The sequence below is a fragment of the Pleurodeles waltl genome, chromosome 10 (assembly GCF_031143425.1).
Source record: "Pleurodeles waltl isolate 20211129_DDA chromosome 10, aPleWal1.hap1.20221129, whole genome shotgun sequence".
NCBI lineage: Eukaryota > Metazoa > Chordata > Amphibia > Caudata > Salamandridae > Pleurodeles > Pleurodeles waltl.
Window position 1 is genome coordinate 255,647,054 of NC_090449.1, and position 20,590 is coordinate 255,667,643.

Consider the following 20,590-nt stretch of genomic DNA (forward strand, 5'->3'; position numbering starts at 1 on the left):
TGGACACGGCTTTGGCAGATTAGGTTTAGCAAACCCAGCTCTCCTTTAGGTAGGAGGTTAGGCCTATTCGCATTAGGGTATTAGGGCATATTCCATCTTATACATACATATATATATATATATATATATATATATATATATATACCAACAACATTAATGAAATACTTCACGAACGACCGCACTCCGGGATCTCTTGTTTCACAAATTTCATTTATTCAGGCTCAGTTAACTTCGTCTACAGCTCAACAATCACCTGCCCTATGCGTTTCGGTCTGAGAGACCTTGATCACAGGCATTTCCGGTAGGGGGTTTCTGTTTCCACATTTATATCTACAGATAACAATTCATTAAGACTCAACCTATTTCTAAATGCACTTAGAAAATACTTCTCTCTGCTTGTTAAGTTTAATAACTGCGGTCTACACAACTAAAACTCTCCCATAATTTCCAAATAAATCCAATTATTAACTGGTGCACTATAAACTTATAATGCTGCATTCTGGGAGTTGTAGTTACCGCAAAACAAAACCAATTTAACCAATCTGTTGATACACCTCATAAATGTGCGTATGTGACATACTGTCCATGTCTCCCCCATAATAAAAAAACTAAAATATTAACCCAACTGAATATTAGCTGCAAGTGCTGCAGAATAGAAAATAGAAAATTTAAAAAAATGGTGTTTTATGATTATTTGCAATGGCTGCCATGTAAAATTACAAATGTACAAATAACTCCTCATCCTGATTCATCCCCATAGGGGTCAAGGTTCGAATCTCCAAGATGTGTTTAGACTCCAATTGTCATAGTCTCTTTTCTCTGTCCCCTCCTCGTTCACTTATGGGGACATGGTCAATCGCATAAAAAGTCATTGTTTCCCATTGGCTATCATGTGCCAACTCCATATGCTTAGCCGTGGCGTAACTTCTGTCTGTGTTGACGATGGCACGAATATGTTCAAGGATCCTTTTCTTTGTTTCACATATGGTGCTCCCAACATACTTTAAACCGCAGGGGCATTCAATAACATATACTGTGAACCGGCTCTTACAAGTGATATGTTGTTTAATGCTTTTTGTAACACCATTACCAATGGTGTATTCCTTGGTGTTCTTCGCAATTTTGCAAGCCTTGCAATTGCCACATTTCCAAAAACCTGTTTTTTTGAGCCAGTTGCCCCTTTTCTGAGAGCTAAAGTGACTTTTCGTGATTCTGTCCCGCAAATTTGGTGCTCTTCTAAAAGTCATTTGAGGAAAGTCTCCCATAATCTCCTTTACTATAGGATCCAATTGGAGAATAGACCAGTGTTTGGTTAGAATCTTCCGTAACTGGGAGACATTATTGGAGTATGTTGTGATGAAACGTATAGGATCCTCCGATTGACCTTCCAACACAGAAGTTTTTTTATGAACTAATTCTGTTCTCGAAATCTTTTCCACTCGCTGTTTTGCCTTATTAATACATTTCCTGGGATATTGTCTGGAGATAAATCTTTCTTCTGAGGCCTTTATATGTTTAGCAAATTCTCCAAATTAGAAATAAATCATCAATGAATCTTAACCAGCTAATGACTTTCTGCTGGAATCTTTCATTTTCTTCTGCCCATGCTATTCTCTGTTCAAACCAGCCCATTGTTAAGTTCGCAAAATTAGGAGAAAAGGAAAAGCCCATGGCTGTTCCTTTTATCTGTAAAAATAACTGCTGGTCAAACTGAAATAAATTATTGGTAAGGCAGAGATGGATCATTTCTAAAAGCATTTCATTATGTTGGGCAAACTGAATATTTATTTGGCTCAGAAAGTGCCTACATGCCTGGATGCCAATCTGATGTTCAATATTGGTGTATAGTGAAATGACATCCATTGTTATCAACTTATATGAGTCCTGCCACGGAATGCCATCCAAATGTCTCAATAAATCCCCTGTGTCTTTCAAATATGAATTTAAGTTACACGCCACTGGTGCTAAAAAGAAATCAATATAATTTGATATAGGTTCCAATAGAGATTGATTTATTTCTAATTTGGGATGGCACAGAAATTGAATTTAAAGAATATTTTAACGTTCTGAACAATACTGTTGCCAAATTGCAATTCACTTATGAAATCAGTGACACACGAGTGACGTTCCTGGACACAGAAATCTATATAAGAGAAGGAGAGATACATACCACATTACACAGAAAATCTACTGCCACAAATTCAGTGTTACATGCCAATAGTTTTCACCCACCTAATACTAAATGGAACATACCATATGGTGAATTCTTACGGATAAAAATAATTTGTTCAGAATCTGGAGAATTTGCTAAACATATAAAGGCCTCAGAAGAAAGATTTATCTCCAGACAATATCCCAGGAAATGTATTAATAAGGCAAAACAGCGAGTGGAAAAGATTTCGAGAACAGAATTAGTTCATAAAAAAACTTCTGTGTTGGAAGGTCAATTGGAGGATCCTATACGTTTCATCACAACATACTCCAATAATGTCTCCCAGTTACGGAAGATTCTAACCAAACACTGGTCTATTCTCCAATTGGATCCTATAGTAAAGGAGATTATGGGAGACTTTCCTCAAATGACTTTTAGAAGAGCATCAAATTTGCGGGACAGAATCACGAAAAGTCACTTTAGCTCTCAGAAAAGGGGCAACTGGCTCAAAAAAACAGGTTTTTGGAAATGTGGCAATTGCAAGGCTTGCAAAATTGCGAAGAACACCAAGGAATACACCATTGGTAATGGTGTTACAAAAAGCATTAAACAACATATCACTTGTAAGAGCCGGTTCACAGTATATGTTATTGAATGCCCCTGCGGTTTAAAGTATGTTGGGAGCACCATATGTGAAACAAAGAAAAGGATCCTTGAACATATTCGTGCCATCGTCAACACAGACAGAAGTTACGCCACGGCTAAGCATATGGAGTTGGCACATGATAGCCAATGGGAAACAATGACTTTTTATGCGATTGACCATGTCCCCATAAGTGAACGAGGAGGGGACAGAGAAAAGAGACTACGACAATTGGAGTCTAAACACATCTTGGAGATTCGAACCTTGACCCCTATGGGGATGAATCAGGATGAGGAGTTATTTGTACATTTGTAATTTTACATGGCAGCCATTGCAAATAATCATAAAACACCGTTTTTTTAAATTTCCTATTTTCTATTCTGCAGCACTTGCAGCTAATATTCAGTTGGGTTAATATTTTAGTTTTTTTATTATGGGGGGAGACATGGACAGTATGTCACATACGCACATTTATGAGGTGTATCAACAGATTGGTTAAATTGGTTTTGTTTCGCGGTAACTACAACTCCCAGAATGCAGCATTATAAGTTTATAGTGCACCAGTTAATAATTGGATTTATTTGGAAATTATGGGAGAGTTTTAGTTGTGTAGACCGCAGAGACGAAGTTAACTGAGCCTGAATAAATGAAATTTGTGAAACAAGAGATCCCGGAGTGCGGTCGTTCGTGAAGTATTTCATGAATGTTGTTGATAAATTACGGAGTGTCCTGCCGTCACCAGCACCACCGCTGAATTAAGTGCGCTAGTACATGCCAAAACAGGGACAATCTTTGAAATACATATATATATATATACATATACATATATATTTCTTTCATATATTGCAAAATGGTGGGGGTCTTCATAACAATGACTCTCTTCTTCACAATACTGTTGCTTGGTATATTCATTATCCTAATCATTGCAGTTCATGCAACTTATCGCAAATTGCAGTTATGTTAAATAAAAACTATTATAACTGCACTGCATCTGTGTTATTGCCTTTGCTTGTATGAGACATAATATATCTGTGAGAAAATTGTTATTTCCGTTTAACCACGGCAACCCTGGGATATCTTACTTTGAGTCCATGCGTAAGCAACTGCCACAAATCACCTTTTACTATTGTGTTTCTGGTGAGGTGCTGCTAGTGAGCCGGTAAGGTTGGGACAACAGCTGCGACTTGTTGTAGGAAAGACTCAGTCGCCTACAAACAAAAGTACTGTTATCTTTAAACCAGCAGTCTTGCTCAGAGCAAGAGTCCAAACTACGACATGGTGCCACCAACGATGGTGTTTAGGCACTAATATACGGATACCCTGACTATCACTGTCTCACAGACAACAGGTACCCTAAGTACCGTTATACAGAGACGTCCGTGGTCTTTGGGATAATCCTCCGCAGCTGGACAGGTAACACCTAATTAAGCTGTAGGTTGTTCAAGCTCAAACTCAGAAAAAAGGAAAATAAAAAACTTCCCCTATTTGGTGTTCTGTTTCTCTAAACAACAATGGCTAATACCGTAGACATTCCTGCAAATGCTAGACATGCACTTACACAACATTTATTAGCGCATGGCCTTACAGAAGAGGGCGGGGATGTTACTCTGATAATAGAGGCAACTGAAGCATACCAAACAGAAACATTTTACTGTTGGGTCACCTTTCCTGAGGCTGACCAAAGAACGCACACATTCCACACATGAAATTGCGAACTAACCTGTACGGTACGAAGCATACCAGTATCATGAAATATCGCTCACATATCAAGAGCATCAGAACTGGTTTGAAGGCGCCCTACCACATGTACTACGAAGGGTGAGGCTAGGTCCCTTAAGTAATGAGGGACCTACATGGCCTATGTTTGCCACATATACACCTCACACAGGCATACAGACCATGCCGATCGCAGATTTACGAGTATTATATAATGAATTAGTGGCATTATATAGACGATTGGTTCAGTTCGTAATGCAAACGTTGAACACTACACCAGCGCGTCCAGCACCGCCAGTAGCTGGTGGTTATCAATTGGCTACTGGGATTAATCCACAAACAGTGCATACTATTATGGGTAAAGTGCCCACGGAACGGGAAAAAATACCGTTCTGGATAGCCCAGAAAACTAATCAGCTGGAAGCTGTGTTTCCCCATACGGGACCACAGGAAAAACATAGGCTGCTCACTATGTGCTTGCCGTTTGGGATGGTTCCCTCGGTGGATGACTGCGCCAAATGGGGTACAGTCTTCGCTGGCGTTTATACTACCACACATGGTACCCCGACACTTGCCAATTTACCGGAGCTGTTGAAACAAATACAAAATGAACATGGGGCTGCACCGGCCCTGGATCTGGGGATGAAATTGATGCGTAACTTTGACGCCGTCTCCTCGATAATACTGAGTAATATTAAAGGGGAAGTGGTGGCACTGGCAATACGCCAGCGTCTCCGGGAAACTCCAAATGTGGAACAAGAGAGACAGCTACCGAAAAGAATTTCCGATACCTATACTAGTATAGGACGGGATAGTTTGGGAGCCAAACCTAAAAAATTTGAATTACCAAGTACCGCCCATAAGGAAGGTACAAAGCAGGCACAAGAGGGCTCTAAAATGCGCTGTGACAAACAAAAAGATTTAAAAGAAAGGAGAAATAAGAGGGCTGATTCTCCACATCCGGAGTACTCCGAAAGGAGGTATAATCTCAGAAATAGGGAGCACATTAGAACTCCAGACAGATATACTGATTCACGTCCCTCTAGTTCCTTTCAGGACGCACCGGATAAACGTAGCGAGAGAGGGGGCCGTCAAGATCGACGTCCGGAATACATGAAAGAAAAGAAAGACTCACCACAGTCTGCCATTAAAAAAGAAGAAAAAACTCAACAAAAGCCGCAGTTTAAAAAGAAGAAGGTGGCAGCACTGACAGTTAAAAATGCCAGTAGTATTGAGAACACTGTTGAGGAACAAGAAGTGGGCTGTGACTCTTTTGGACAGCGCGGCAGAGGTCACGATATGTCGCCAGAGTCTGAAAGATCATCTGGATGCGACAGCAACTAGCAATTACATCGCGGTTGAGACAGCGGATGGCCGCGTTCTCCCACCCGATAGGGTTTATGATTAAAAAATTCAAATAGAGGGACACGTGGAATTAGTGTAATATTTTGGGATGAACTTACTAGTGATATCCTGTTGGCCGAGAGACTGGCCACCTGAACACATCCGCAAGCTCCCGCATGGGGAAGATGTCATTTTGCCTTCTTTTTCCGATCTTGTTCCAGAAGCAGACAAAAAAGCCTATGCTGCTGAATGGGCTTTAGCGCAGGCACCCGCACTATACCGTAATCATGTAGGTTGGGACAAGGACTCTCCTTGTCATGTTATTCCCGTTAGGTCTACACCCCAACCACAGCCACAATACCCTGTTAAACATGAAGCGAAAGCTCCGGTGACAGAGATACTGTCACAACTTGAATACCAGGGAGTGATTGAGCCCTGTACATCGGCAATGAATAATCCACTATTCCCCGTTGCAAAGCCAGATCATTCATATAGAATAGTGGCTGATTATAGACACTTAAATAGTCATACATGCAGGTATGCTATTCAAAATTCACACAGCACAGCACTGATAAACAATATAGTGCGTAAAAAATATAAAACTACATTGGATATATCTAATGGGTTTTTCTGTCAGAATTTAGCACATGAAAGTAGGGACCTAAATGCATTTTCATTTGGCTCTCAGAAACGCTTTTGTCGTTTACCTCAAGGCTATAAAAAATAGCCCAGGTCTGTTTTCAGCCCGTGTAACACCAATTTTGCACGAGCTTGATTCCGATGCATTGTCCTATGTGGATGATATCTATCTCACTGATGACGCCCTCTACATTCATCTTGCGAGGGTCGATCGGATAATTTTGGGATTTGCAGACATCGGTTATAAATTTAATTTTAAGAAAAGCAAGATAGCCTTTCTTAGTGAATTGTTCCTGGGATATGAGCTATCAAACGAGGGGAAGAGCCTGGCCCCGCACTTCCTAGAAAAGTGTGCTCAACTACAGCCTCCAAACACACTTAAGAAATTACAGTCATTACTGGGTTTCTTCAATTTTGGCAGAACATACATTCCAGATTATGCAGAACGCATCAAACCACTTTATGACTTAACTCAGCCCAATTTTTCTAGCAGACGATGGACGATTGAACACACACACATCCTTAGGGACATGCAACGGGACATGCTAGAAGCTAAACACTTACACACACGTGACAATGAAACACATTTGGTCATCAGAATAATTGCTGGTGCCCTTGGGTTTACTTATGTCACCTTTAATGAGGATGACACAGTGCCAATAGCATATAAATCACACTTATACTCAAATGCTGAAAAACTTTTTGTACCTACAGAAAAAATTCTGACAGCAGTTCAGATGGCCGTCATAAAGGAGAGGCCACTTGCCCAGGGGAAACGCATTATTGTTGTCTCCCCGGTGCCGGCCTTAGAGGCTGTCACTAAAGCGAGCGTTCCAAACGCTAAGGCATTACATCCACGCTGGATTCAATGGGAAACGTCTCTGACCGCCACTGATGTTGATTATGTATTTGACCCCAGACTTCAGACACAAGAATTTCTCCAGTATGAACAGGAGTACCCCGCTCCTCTAAATATCTTGCCACTAGACAGTTATAATACTATCATTTATACTGACGGATCGGCACAACCGGCTGTAGGTACTAAACATCAATACTCAGCGGCTTGTGCAGCCGTGTGCGGGGTACTGGAAGACGGAGTTTTCCATCCTCACAATACCTACACGCAGACCTTAGGGGACTGCACAGCCTAGGTGGCCGAGCTTAAGGCTCTTCTTCTAGCGCTCGAACATACTGAGGCAGGAAGCCAGACTTTGATAGTCTGTGATTCATATTACTGCGTCCAGTCATACAATGAATATCTCAATCATTGGAAACTGAACGGGTTTAGGGATTCTAAAGGGAACACCATTAAACACAAAAAAATGTTGTGGGGAAGGTTGACTGATCTTAAGGATAAGCTACCATGTGTCCATGTAGTTCATACATTAGGACACCAACGTGTAGGAATACACGTTGCCGGCAATACATTGGCTGATGAAGCGGCCAAAGCATCAGTAGCTACGGCTTCTGTGGCTGCAGTGACTCGTTCTCGGACGAGGTTGGATAATGAAATACTGATTGCCGTTAAAGCTTCGGCTGCAGGCAAGACCCTTCCGAAAGGATACCCTACAAACTATACTTACCATATCAGTGCACAGAATGTTGCTTATACAACGATTCCTGGGGTTGGAGATCGAGTGATCCCCAATGAGGACCAGAGATTAGAGCTGATTACAGCAGCACATGAGGGCGTCGCTTCTGCACATGCTGGTATACAGGCCACTATAACAATTCTACAGCAACGATACTGGTGGCCTGGTCTATGCAGACGGACTAAACAGTATGTCCTTTGTTGTGACATTTGTTAGCAGATTAAGGGCTCTAATATCAAACGCCCTCCGCAGACATCCCTCTTAGTGTCAGACAAGCCACTCCAGTGTGTGTACCTAGACCATTGTGGTCCCTTACAGCCTGATGGTGCATACAAATACATTTTAGTGGCTGTGGATTCCTGTTCTAGATTCCTGTGGGTATGGCCACAGCGGTCGGCTGACACCCGGACTGTTATAAAAGATTTGGTGATCTTTATCGGTACATATGCGGTTGCAGCATTCCATTCGGACCAGGGCCCTGCATTTGCCTCTAAAGCATTCAGGGACACCATGGGAACGATGGGTGTTGAACTCCATTAATCCTCACCATACCATCCCGAGGGAAATTCAGTCGTGGAGAGGCGAAATCGTGATCTAAAGCAGTCCTTAACAGCTCGAGTATTAGGTTCAGGCCGCAGTTGGTTACATCACCTATATGGGGTCCAGAGAGCACTGAATAATATGCCAAGACGGCCCTTGGGGGGTAAGTCTCCATATGAGGTTCTCTTTGGGATACCGATGTATGTCCCCGATCTTGATGCCCCTGGTATGGTTGCAGCAGAAACACCATTTGACATAAAAGAATGTCTCACTGTTTTACAGGAGCTTCAACAATTTCGTGATGATAAATCATCTGCAAGTGCTGCCACCTTAGGAATAAGGGAATTGGCGAAATCTTCGACTGGCTGGATTCCTAATGTTGGGGATCTGGTTCGTGAGAAGATAGCTATGAAAAAGGAGTTCGGTCCATCATACAGAGCACCTGTACCGGTCTTGGGAATAAAAGGCACCAGGACTGTCATCCTACCACCATTGTCCGGTTCTAAATCGAACAGATTAATCTCCATTGATGACATCAAATTACACCATGTGGCCGATTCTTCACAGTAGACCAGGAGGTCCCTTGGGTGGTTCCCGATCCCCTCTCACTACCCAACAGGACATCCATCTACATAGTAGGATGAACATCACTGCTACTGACTATGCAACTATGTCAACTGCTGTTCCAGACACTTCCTCGACCATGGGGAAGGCGGAAAATGAACTTTTGTTGGTTCCAGTCACATCTTCGGTGACCACCCCGCTTCAAGATTTGGCTGTATTTTATACGAACACTTCCACGACTAATGACGTTGTCTATCAAGAACCTCCATGAGCAGTGGATCAGAATTCAGCGGGTCCTGTGTTTGCAGAAACTTCCTCTGGCTATTTTGTAGACATTGATGATTTTTCTTCGGATTCATCCTCAACTGTGACTAACGAACTTTCAAAGAGTAGTAAGCTGTATCGATGGCTTAGAAGGAACTATTTGATCTACCCATGGAACTATCTATTGTTCTGTTTGACATTTATTGCATTATTTTTATGGATTGGTTTTGTGACTGTTTTCTTTTTGCTGATTAATGGTCACTATATTCCTGATCGTTCCTCTGTGGATCCTGTTGATGAAATTTTAACACCACATCATTCTTCCCATAAGGTCCGACGAGATTTGTCCCCTGTAAATATTACAGCTATACCAATTACTGATGGGATTGTGTGGGACAAGGTTCCATTCGATATATATGGGCCTACAGAGATTATTCAAATACCATACATGTTCAAAATTTCAATGTCTGATGTTATTACACCTAATGTTGTCTCTGGTGATTGGGATGTCCAAACAGTGGATTCAATGCTAGCTGAAATGAAGGAATATTCCACTTTTGGAAGTGATGATGTATACCATTATACAATGAATTATGGGGAAATGTTCTGCTATAACAATTGGGGACATCACTACCTACACCATGCAACTAGATGTAGGCCTCTCTTGAACTACACACAGTGGGAACACTGTTCAACACCACAGGTGGGAAGTCCAAAGTATTACAGGGATAAATTTACATACTTTTCCGGGCATGATACAAAGAAAGCAGAGTCGTATTATTTTAAAATACCTCTGGCACAAATTAGAAAACTTTTGCTAACAGATACAAAACTGATTTATTCAGATCCCTTTGTTTCCCGGCTCTCGCTTGGGGGTTCCGAATATTGGAAAGATACTATTGATTTGAAAAGTGTATGGGGGACACAAGATTGGCAGATACAGGGTAGGGAGGCTTTGTTTCGAGCATGCCTTATTCCTGTGCAAATGATTTTCTTAAATGACACTATTGAGCAGACGTCCTGTCTGGGGTTAGCAAAAATTAAAGACCTGAACACGCCCAGTATCCCTACTCCGACAAAATTTTGAGATTGGCAACACTTTCCTAATGTCTCAGAAGACAGGCTAGATGCAATGGTTAAGGCTGGTGCCTATAATTCTTCCCTTTCCCGTCCCGGCGGGTGGTTGGTATGGCCCACCGACACTGATGAGTGTCAAAAGCGTTTCTTGAACTCTTCAGGGGTTTTTTCCATTCACAGGCCTGACCCTCGCTTTCTCTCAGGTCAACATACAGGTATAATTACAACATACAGTGTGGTTAAGCTGTGCCAGCAATGGGTGCAGACAAACACGTTGACAGCGGTTAAAAAACACCTGAACACTCTTTCTGATAGTATAGACTTACAGGATTTCCTGTTAGGTCCTAGGAAACTGCGCTCGAAACGGTTTTTATATGCTATGTACAATGAAATTTGGAAACTTTCTCAGATTGAGGCTGCTGCACGTTTAAGGCAACTGGATAGGGAAAATTTGGAAAAAACATTAGCTGTTGTCGACAATGGCATGAACACACTGTCCAACAGGATTTATTCACTATCAAATATAGTGTCGTCTGCTGTTGATATCACTCAGACAGACTTGTCCCGGTTATATCATGGGCAGACACAGCTAGGTTCCATCATGCAGCTGGGTTGGACATTACAGACACTGAAAAGTGGCCACATTCCATGGAGGTACATTAATGGAAGTGAACTATTCACTGCTTTTAATTTTTCCAGTGAACAAGAGACAATGGCTAAAAGGGAGGCTCGTTTCACCCTGCTTCAAGTAGAGAAATTAGATAAGTTGCCCTTCACGGTAGCAGAGAGTCCTTCAACTATCTGGCTCTTGCACTGCATTATTAATTTACCAATTTCGACCTTTCTTTTCTCAAGCTGCCTGAAACATCTTGCGGTGGGACGATATGAGCAGCTAGGAGATAGCTTTATTAAGGAAGAGTGGGAGTTGCCCTTTGACTATAGATGTCTGAATGGTGAACAGGAGGTCTTTCTTAGCGGAAGTGAATGTGAGACTGCTGTTCGTCATTCTATGATATGCAAACCGGTGTCTTCACGGTCTTTGCAATGTGGGGGTCGTGAATTTGGCCTGTTTTCTGAAGGGTACTCCCGTCCCCTTGATTCGTCCAGTGTTTCATGTACTTTCCAATGGCAGTTATGTGGTACTGAATGATGAAAGCTGTTGCGGCTTGCGACCTGGAATTGCCTACGCAATCTCAGTCACGAAGGTCGTTACGTGTTGTGGACATGTTTTGTTTCCCCCCACACAAGAGATAAAAGTATCTGAAATGTGGCCCCACATAGATACTATTAATGTGAACTATGACAATTTGAGTAGACTAAAGGCGCTATTATTTCAGAAACAGGTCGCCTTGACATCGGAAAAAAAGACGTATGCGCTCCAGATTGCGAGATCATCAGCTGAGATACAATCCCTTTTAAATATTGATTTCCCCAAACACTTTGGAGAGTTGGTATCCAGAATATTCAATGCTTCAAGCACCACTGGGATTGTTCATTTCTTTAAGGCTGTCGGGTCTGGTTTCGTGTCCATCTTCCAGACTGTCTTTGGAGTCATCCCATCAGCCATCCATTCTCTCTTTTCGAGTGTGTTTGGTGGCTTTCCAATTATTTTGGCTTTGATTGGCGGACTACTACTGCTATTTCTTCTGATTCGCGGTGGTTGTTTTTTTTCCAGCAACGCAGAGCAATGGAGTCGCTCCCGCCAACTCCACTGTGCCGTGAGCGCATGGTTCGGATCTTCGGTACACCTTTGCTGGTGGAACTGGAGCTTGACTGGTCGTTGTCATTCCGGCCACTTCTCTGGTGTGTACAACCGGTCTTCCGCTGCATATGGTGTCTCTTTGAGCATCTGCCTATGGTCTGCCTTGCTGTTGCACCGACATCTCCTGTGGACCACAAACTGCTGATGTCCCCGATGAGGGTTCATACACGGTCTTGCCCCTTGAGACTGAGGTTGCTCCGCGAGGCCACCTATGAGCCTTCCGTTATAAGATCTAAAATGGATGAGGACACTGCAGCAAGTATCGATGCACCGGTGAATATGGCTCACTTCTGCTCTGTGGATCCATTTGTCCGCCCAGCACTAGACTTCCATTCGGACGATGTTGACTAATTTTTGAGGTCCTTGACTGGTGACTTCGATGACATTCTTCAAGATCCTGCGTATAACACATAATTTGATGAATTTGCTTACCATTCCCGATTCCAAATTATGCAATTATAATAGACGTTTGCTGTACTTGTCATAGTTGATATTAACATCTCTGTATGTGTTTTTTAGACAGCCTTGTTTTAGCGTGTTTTTACACACAGTGATTTTTATTATTAGCTTCTTTTATTAGCTTGTTTTTTTTCCTTTAGCTTTTTTAGTTCAGAAGCAGCTTTTTTAGCGTTTTGGGTTCCTGTACCTTCATCATACCTGTTACGGCAATGGGGAGGGTGTAGTGAATCCTAGTTTGTTTTAATGGGATAACAGGAGTTAGCTTAGCCGTAGGCTTGTAAACTCGTGCCCCCGTCACCTAGTGACTTTTAACCTACTTAGCTTGCTCTGTCTTAGCTCATTTAATTATTTATTTCCTCTAAGATGGCTGCCTTGTTTATAGTTAAGCCACTTGTTATGAGTTTTATTATTAGTGTCACTGCGCCAAAGACAAGCAGTAGGTGTTCACACTTAGGGATTTTCCCTCTCTATACTTTCGAGGGATTGTTGATATTAATTGCCGTCCCAAGCATGCCTGTTATCTATTCTTTTGGAATACACCTACGTTAGGGGACCTTGTAGATCTGTATAAATACATCACACTTTTAGACAGATAATCCGAGGGATTCCGACCAGAGGGCATCGCCACCATCGCTGATACCGATGCTGCCGTCATCTTGACGCTGACTCAGTCTTCGTGTCCCTGCGGAGTCTGAGATAGAGACCTCGTTCCAAGGTAACGAGGGTTGGGGCTCCTCTCATGGACACAGCTTTGGCAGATTAGGCTTAGCAAACCCAGCTCTCCTTTAGGTAGGAGGTTGGGCCTATTCTCATTAGGGTATTAGGGCATATTCCATCTTATACATACATATATATATATTTCCTTCATATATTGCAAAATGGTGGGGGTCTTCATAACAATGACTCTTCTTCACAATACTGTTGCTTGGTATATTCATTATCCTAATCATTGCAGTTCATGCAACTTATCGCAAATTGCAGTTATGTTAAATAAAAACTATTATAACTTCACTGCATCTGTGTTATTGCCTTTGTTTGTATGAGACATAATATATCTGTGAGAAAAGGGTAATTTCCGTTTAACCACGACAACCCTGAGATATCTTACTTTGAGTCTATGCGTAAGCGACTACCACAAATCACCTTTTACTATTGTGTTTCTGGTGAGGTGCTGCTAGTGAGCCGGTAAGGTTGGGACAACAGTTGCGACTTGTTGAAGGAAAGACTCAGTCGCCTACAAACAAAAGTACTGTTATCTTTAAACCAGCAGTCTTGCTCAGAGCAAGAGTCCAAACTACGACAGAAGGGCCTAGAAGCTTGAATCATAACTCGATAATATGGTCACAGGAAAGGCACGCATTTCCTCATAAGGAAAGGGAGTTTCAGGACAGGAACACAATGAACATTGATGCTTGAAGGCCAGCAGCTGTGTGAGGGAGGCCAGACAGACAGGGGGTTCCAAGTCTGGAGTTAGAAAAGGAGGAAATACAGACAGCCTTTAGAACGTGAGAGAAAAGGTATTGCTGTTTATTAATAAATGTGCACATGACAGATATGTAACCTTCGCTTTCCTGCAAACGTGTAATTAGATGCTTTTCCATGAGAAACATGGCTTTATGCCGACGTAAGTAGTGATACAATGTACCAAACAAGCGCTTAAATAAAAAATGCATGACGAGTGATAAGACGCCTTCAAGGTGGCAAAAACATATAAAAAGGGCTGCTTGAGTTGAATTCGAGTGCGGTTTCAGACATAGAGCTGTGCTGCCCTCCCGGCAGTTATTCATAAATGATCATATTAATTGCCAAACTGAGTCCTGTTGTTCTTTATTCGTGACCTGCCAACAACACCAATGAAGTTTAACTTCCCCATAAACAACTTAAACTCTCTTAACGTCGCCCAACAACACACTCTTCCCATATTTAGTAGTATTCTACCTCATCACATCTCCCTAGCTATCGTGCCAACACTTCAGCCCCTACATTTGCTGCTAATTGCCTCACCACTCCAAAACAACTGACGTGCACTTCTCTCCACGTTCCCTTCTATAACACCCAATCTTTCTGCCAGCCCATCTATTACCCTCTTTGTCCTTCAGGTCCAGTTTGCACCTAGTCAGTCGCACTTCACACTGAGGCCCTTATCCCTCTCCTCCCTTTTTAGGGTCAAGCCTGTGAGCGCATGTGTCTCGCTTGCAAGACACTTGTCAACATAAACGGCTTGGAGCTTACCCACTGCTTACCATTTGTGTGCCTTCACGTCACTCTTCTTTCCAGCATCCATAAATGGCCAGTGCAGCCAATTATGCTTGTGTGGAGCACAGACACAGCACAGATTAATTCAACCTAATCAGAGCCCGTCCACTACTTCTGATTGTGATTGAGGTATTATTTCTACCTCCCCCCGCCAGCTTCTCACTCTATAGCGCTTTTTTCACGTGTTCCCTTCTTGTCAGTTCCCCATCATCCTTGCTTGCCCTTGTGATGGTTTACTGCTTGCACCTACCTGCTGTCCTCCTTTGCTTGTTTCTCAAAAACTGTAATTAAATCGCTTAGACAAAACTAAGGTGATATGTGAGCCAGAGTCTGAGGGACGGCACACAGCCCTGCAATTTTTTTTTTGAGTTGTCAAACTCCATAGGTCATGCCTTTGTGGTCCCCTTCCCATCCTCCATCTGCTTGCGTTCTGTTGCTTGCTCTGTCGCACCCTCCTCCCCCTGCTTTCCCTGTACCCTTCCCACCCCCTGTTGTGTTCAAAGTGTTGCTTGCCCCCCACACCCTGTCCCTCATGTTGTATGCCAGTCCTCCCTCCATCGTTTTTATTTCATCCCAGGATAAAGCTTCTGCTTCTCTATGCCCCACACTGCTTCTGGTGTGTAGCCCTTTGTGGGTGTGACTCACCACAAAGCCAGGAACCCAGACAGAAGCTGTAGAACCTGCACTATGGCTGGCAGCAAGTCTTGGAGCATGGCACTTATTAAGATAGCTTTGCTGTCCCTCAAGCGATCACACAAACATCTACATTTTGTGCTGGTCATGGCCCGGGCTGGAGGGTCGTCATGAAGTGGAATCCCAGCTCCCGACGTTGTCTTGCTGTGTGCTCTGAGGCAAATAAAGAAGGTGTCCAGGCTTTGTGACTTTCGGGGTGGTCGCACTAAGTAAATGGATATCCTTAATATCTGACTTGTGATAGGTGACCTTCAGCAGTTGTGTCGGGTACAGTGCGATCCTAGTGCATTATCATGCCTCCGCGAGGATGCAAGATTAGTGTGGAGAGAGGTCTCCACCCCCACCCAGCCCTCTGCCCAGGTTGGTTTATCAAACCACAACCTCTCTATCACGCTGCCATCCTTTCAGATTTCATTTCTTCCGTTCCATCCCCACCACTAAGTGGGGCTTTAAACTCAAACATCTGTGCATTCCTAATTCCAGATGGTGGGAGAGTCCACCAGTGGGACAAAAAGATGTTGACTGTGAGGAGGACATTTGTGCCAGGATCATGCACCAGGCAGCGTCACTAGCATGCTGCAATGCACTGTATTAATAAGGGATCTTCATACAATGTACTATTTCCTATCATCCTAAGACTACGAATTAATTATACTAATTAAATATCAGATGCTATTTTGGTTATAACTATCATTCCCTGTTTTTTACCAGCTAGTTAGTGCTTCATGTTAGCTTCTAGCCACTTTACAAACTGCTCCTAATTTTGGCACATAAAAACGTTATATTGTGATTAAAATGCATCTCATTCTTGCAGTTCAAAAACGTCCTTTTCTTTCAGCATAATAAAAACCTCCACCACCACTCAAATAAAATGTGTATTTGCCTTCACTGACCGCTCTCCTAATGTAAAGCATAACTGTCGAAAGACCATGTAGGTTAACGCAAGATTGTGTTCACCCTCCAGTATCTGTTACTCATTAGAACACCTAATATTGCTTTTGCACCGCAGCAATGCCCATAGTTGTGCTGAGTTTATAAACATTGTAATGGAAGTACTGAAGTAGAATGAGGTTGTTGTAGGTCAGAGTTTACACTGTCTGCTTGACCCTGCCCTTCCGTGGCTTGTCTCAGTGTGCTTATCTTTGTGTATATATAAAATGCTAGTCATGTTAAGAGTGTTAACTCTTGGAGACTGCTTCTCGGAGTCATAGGCGATACATAAGTAGAACTTTCGGAAAAGCTCTGCCCGGAAGCAGGCTGACATATACACAGAAAATGGAAATTACTGCCTTTTCCACGTAAATATTTTGCCCTATGATACAGGGTCTGATGCCCAATGAACATTTTTTCTACAATGGAGCTACATGCTAAACCACTGCAGAGAGTTCAGCATAGCGTCTGACGCTGAAAGGGTAACAAGGTGCTTTTCTGCTGTGACTAGAGATATGGGGGCAATCAAAGAAGTGATACTTTTGCTCAGATACTATTAACATTCCCCATTAATGGACTGGGTAACGACATTGAAACAAGAGCAGATCAAAAGAGTTTTAAATACTTATTCCAAGAGTGTGAAAAAATCCTGTCTTGTAAATTTTTGATGACAGTGTGCACTGGCTTAAAAACATCAGTTTTTGCAAGGAGGAAGACTGTTTTAAAGCTATCCAAACATCACTTGTGGCAAAGTACTGACGGAGGGCCATTGTTGCACACTGATAACCTATTCCTTCTTCACCAGGTCCAAATAAGACCTCTTGCAAAGTATACAGCAACTGACCTGGGCCGTCTCTCTCCAGTGGGCACCAATGGCTAATTAAGTCCCCAAGCTCTCTCAGCATTGAATAGGAACCACACCAGAAAAAAAATATTGGAAAAGCCAATAGGTCTCGCCTACGCAATCTATTGCCTTTGTCAACGTTTTAGCTTTGTTGTACAGTAGAGCAGCTCATAGTTTAAAAACACAAAAACTGTCCTATGACGCAGTCAGTGCTGGCCACATCATAGCACTTTTTAGGCCAAGCATGCAAGTGCTCTGACATGTTGTAATCTATCTGTGGATTTTTAAGCATGCCCATCACTATCACTCGTTCATTGGCTTGCCTTTCAAAATCCCTTGTTATCGTTCAATCGATCAAAGTGATTTATAAAGCGCGCTACTCACCCGCGAGGGTCTCAAGGCGCAGGGGGGGTGAATGGGGGGCGGGGAAAGGGGCTGGGAGGATCACTGTTCGAAAAGCCAGGTTTTGAGGGCCTTCCTGAAAAGAAGTAGGTTTTGGGTCTTGCGAAGGTGGGTTGGTAAGTGCTTTACGATTGTCCCTCCTTAGGGCAGTTCTGTTACATGGATAATTGCACATTTGCTGATACGTTTGACAGCGACCGAGCCTCCTTTTCCTTTCTCTTCCTCACGCCAGCCGTGGCACTGTGAATTGGCATGCTTATGTCAACTGTTTTACTTTTCATTTTCAATTTATTTGGCAAGAAAAGCACAGTTAGAAAGTTACAACGTTAACAGCTCTAACTAGAGCACCGTGAGTCCCATTGTATCGTTCTCAGGAGGCATCTACGAGGGAGTGGTCTGCAACACAAGGGGATACATGCCTTCAACCACCAATTAAAAAAAGCGAAGTGACGTGGGTCAATAGTGTATTTGTTTAAAAACAACTTTGAGCCACGCTGCACAGCAACTGTGCAATAAAATTATTGTTCCTACCTTCATTTCAGTCTATCCTCTCGTCTCTGTACAACCTCAATATTGATCTCACCCACAGCGCTCTTAACCATACATATTCACACGGCATTCCAAAACATGCTGCCAAAACACATGACCAACAAACCTTTCTCTCCTATTTCACTCGCACTCCACCACTAAGACACCTAATACACTTCTCGCTTTGAAGTGCCTGTTCTCTCACCCACAAATACCCCTGATCCTCCCACACGGCCACCGTAGACGCGCCCAATGCCGACAACTCTACGAGGTCCGTCCCCCCTCAGGTACCCACCATATATCGCTTTCCTATGCCGGACACAGGACAGTCTATACTGGCCTTTACCTTTCGAACGGAAGCCCAAGTCTTCGTCCTCCGGTACAGTTACTGCTTCTCATCTCACTCCGGTTTGGTTGGGGACAGAAACCAGACCACGCCTACGCCGGTCAGGCGCTGATCCTGGGAGCAGAGGACGCTACTCAACATGTCGCCATCTTGGCAGAGAAAGGAGCCTCCTGTCAGCAGCCAATAGGATTGTACGTCACTTAGGAGTTGCGTGCCCCGACTGCTTCAACAGATTTGCAGTGTAAGCCGCGCGGTGATCTTCTCGCAGCTTGATTAGTTGAGAACTTGTCTGTACGTCACAAGCTGTCACTTTATGTGATTAGCGTCCACAGAATAAACAAACGCTGGGTCCGAGGCTGAAAATAGAGGCTACTAAAAAGGCGTTATTTCGTTGACGGGCAAATTCCTAGGGCTTATTACAGTTCCGAGCATGCTCGAACTAAAAAAAAAGGTGTCACTTTAGTCTTCTGAAGGCGAGTGGTCATGCAAACTCACCGTTCGAAGTGAATTTAAAAAAAAGTATGGAAACTGTGTTCCCGAGTACAGTGGGGTGGGGTCAACGGCGTGGATAAAAAAAAGCTAAACATTCTGTAACTGTTTTATTAGTCCTTCGCCTTCAGTTAATTGCATATAAAATCATGACACCTTAAATAATAAATGCAAGTTAAACTAAAAACTGGGAAATGCACCATTTTAGTAATGAAACCTCTAATGCGATTTCTGAAGATTTGTGTGTGGGTAACCGGAGAGCTACACAATTGAAGAAGCGGATAGGCAGGGCTGTGCGCAGGCGTCGCGGTTTATGAGATCATTTCAGGGATACTTTTTCAGTACCCCATAATCCATAGTAAATGTGAGACATATAAACGAGCAACAAAAACAGAAATATAGAAATTGACCAAAAGCTCTGCCCCATATAATTGGTGTGTTGTGCCTGGTTATTTCAGCCAAGAACCCAGGAAACAACATGGCATAAGACATTTCCAGGTTTCTGGGATGCTTTTTGGCATTTATAAAGGAAGCTCTGTTTTTGAACGTCTCGGGTTAAGTCTGGAAAAATCTTTACCCGGTGGTTTTCCACCATTATGTCTCCTTTAAGTCTGGACTGGCATAGAATATGATTCCGATCTTTATAATGTAAAATTTTGGCTACCAAAGGTCTAGGAGCCGCACTGGATAACATTGGGTGAGTTAGAACGCTCAAGTGAGCAGGACAGAGAGAGGCCAACTTCATCACTCAGCCATTGCGCTAGGAATTCAGTCATATTTGCGTTGGGGCCTTCTATGCATTTCAGCAATCCACTGATCCGAAGGTTATTTCTTCCGGCCCTGTTTTCTGCATCTACTGACCTGATCTCCAAGGTCTTGACTCTGCCTTATATTTGCGACAAAACCCATTCATGCATGTTGGCCATTTCAGGGGTAATATCCTCTAAGGACCGCCCGTAGTGGTAACTCTCTCTGTTAGTCTTCGTTGGTCATCTTGCAAGAGCCCCATATCCGTTACCATAGTATTAATTTTCAGTTTAAGTGTTTCATGTGAGGAAGCAATGGCCTGTAGAATAGTATCTATTATCACTCACTGATATTTCCCAGCAGGTGGCCCAGCGCTCAAGAATCCGTCCTCCGTAAAGCAGGTGTTGAGTCTTGTGATGGGCAGGATCCAGTCACCTCCCTCTTCCTGGAAGATTTACCCATTGTAGTTCACCAGGTTAAGTACCAGAAGGGGGTGGGCAGCCGATGTAGTCGCAAGGCCACCCAGTTTCTCTGGGGGCTCTCGGACACCCCGAGTTGCACATCAGAGCGCAATCCAAAGCATGTCCTCAGGCAGAAACCCAC

The 20,590-nt window shown here is 43.1% G+C and overlaps 2 protein-coding genes across 2 annotated transcripts in view; one reads left to right on the plus strand and one right to left on the minus strand.

The window, feature by feature from the left end:
- ASB8 (ankyrin repeat and SOCS box containing 8) overlaps window positions 1-18,889 on the minus strand; it is a 90,909-nt gene extending 72,020 nt beyond the window's left edge. Inside the window, exon 1 of the mRNA XM_069210368.1 lies at window positions 18,752-18,889. The gene's annotated coding sequence lies outside the window, so the exon portion shown is untranslated. The remainder of the gene's footprint in view (window positions 1-18,751) is intronic.
- Window positions 18,890-18,899: 10 nt separating this feature from the next.
- Window positions 18,900-20,590, plus strand: part of NHLRC4 (NHL repeat containing 4) — a 77,871-nt gene continuing 76,180 nt past the window's right edge. The window contains exon 1 of the mRNA XM_069210367.1: window positions 18,900-18,992. The gene's annotated coding sequence lies outside the window, so the exon portion shown is untranslated. The remainder of the gene's footprint in view (window positions 18,993-20,590) is intronic.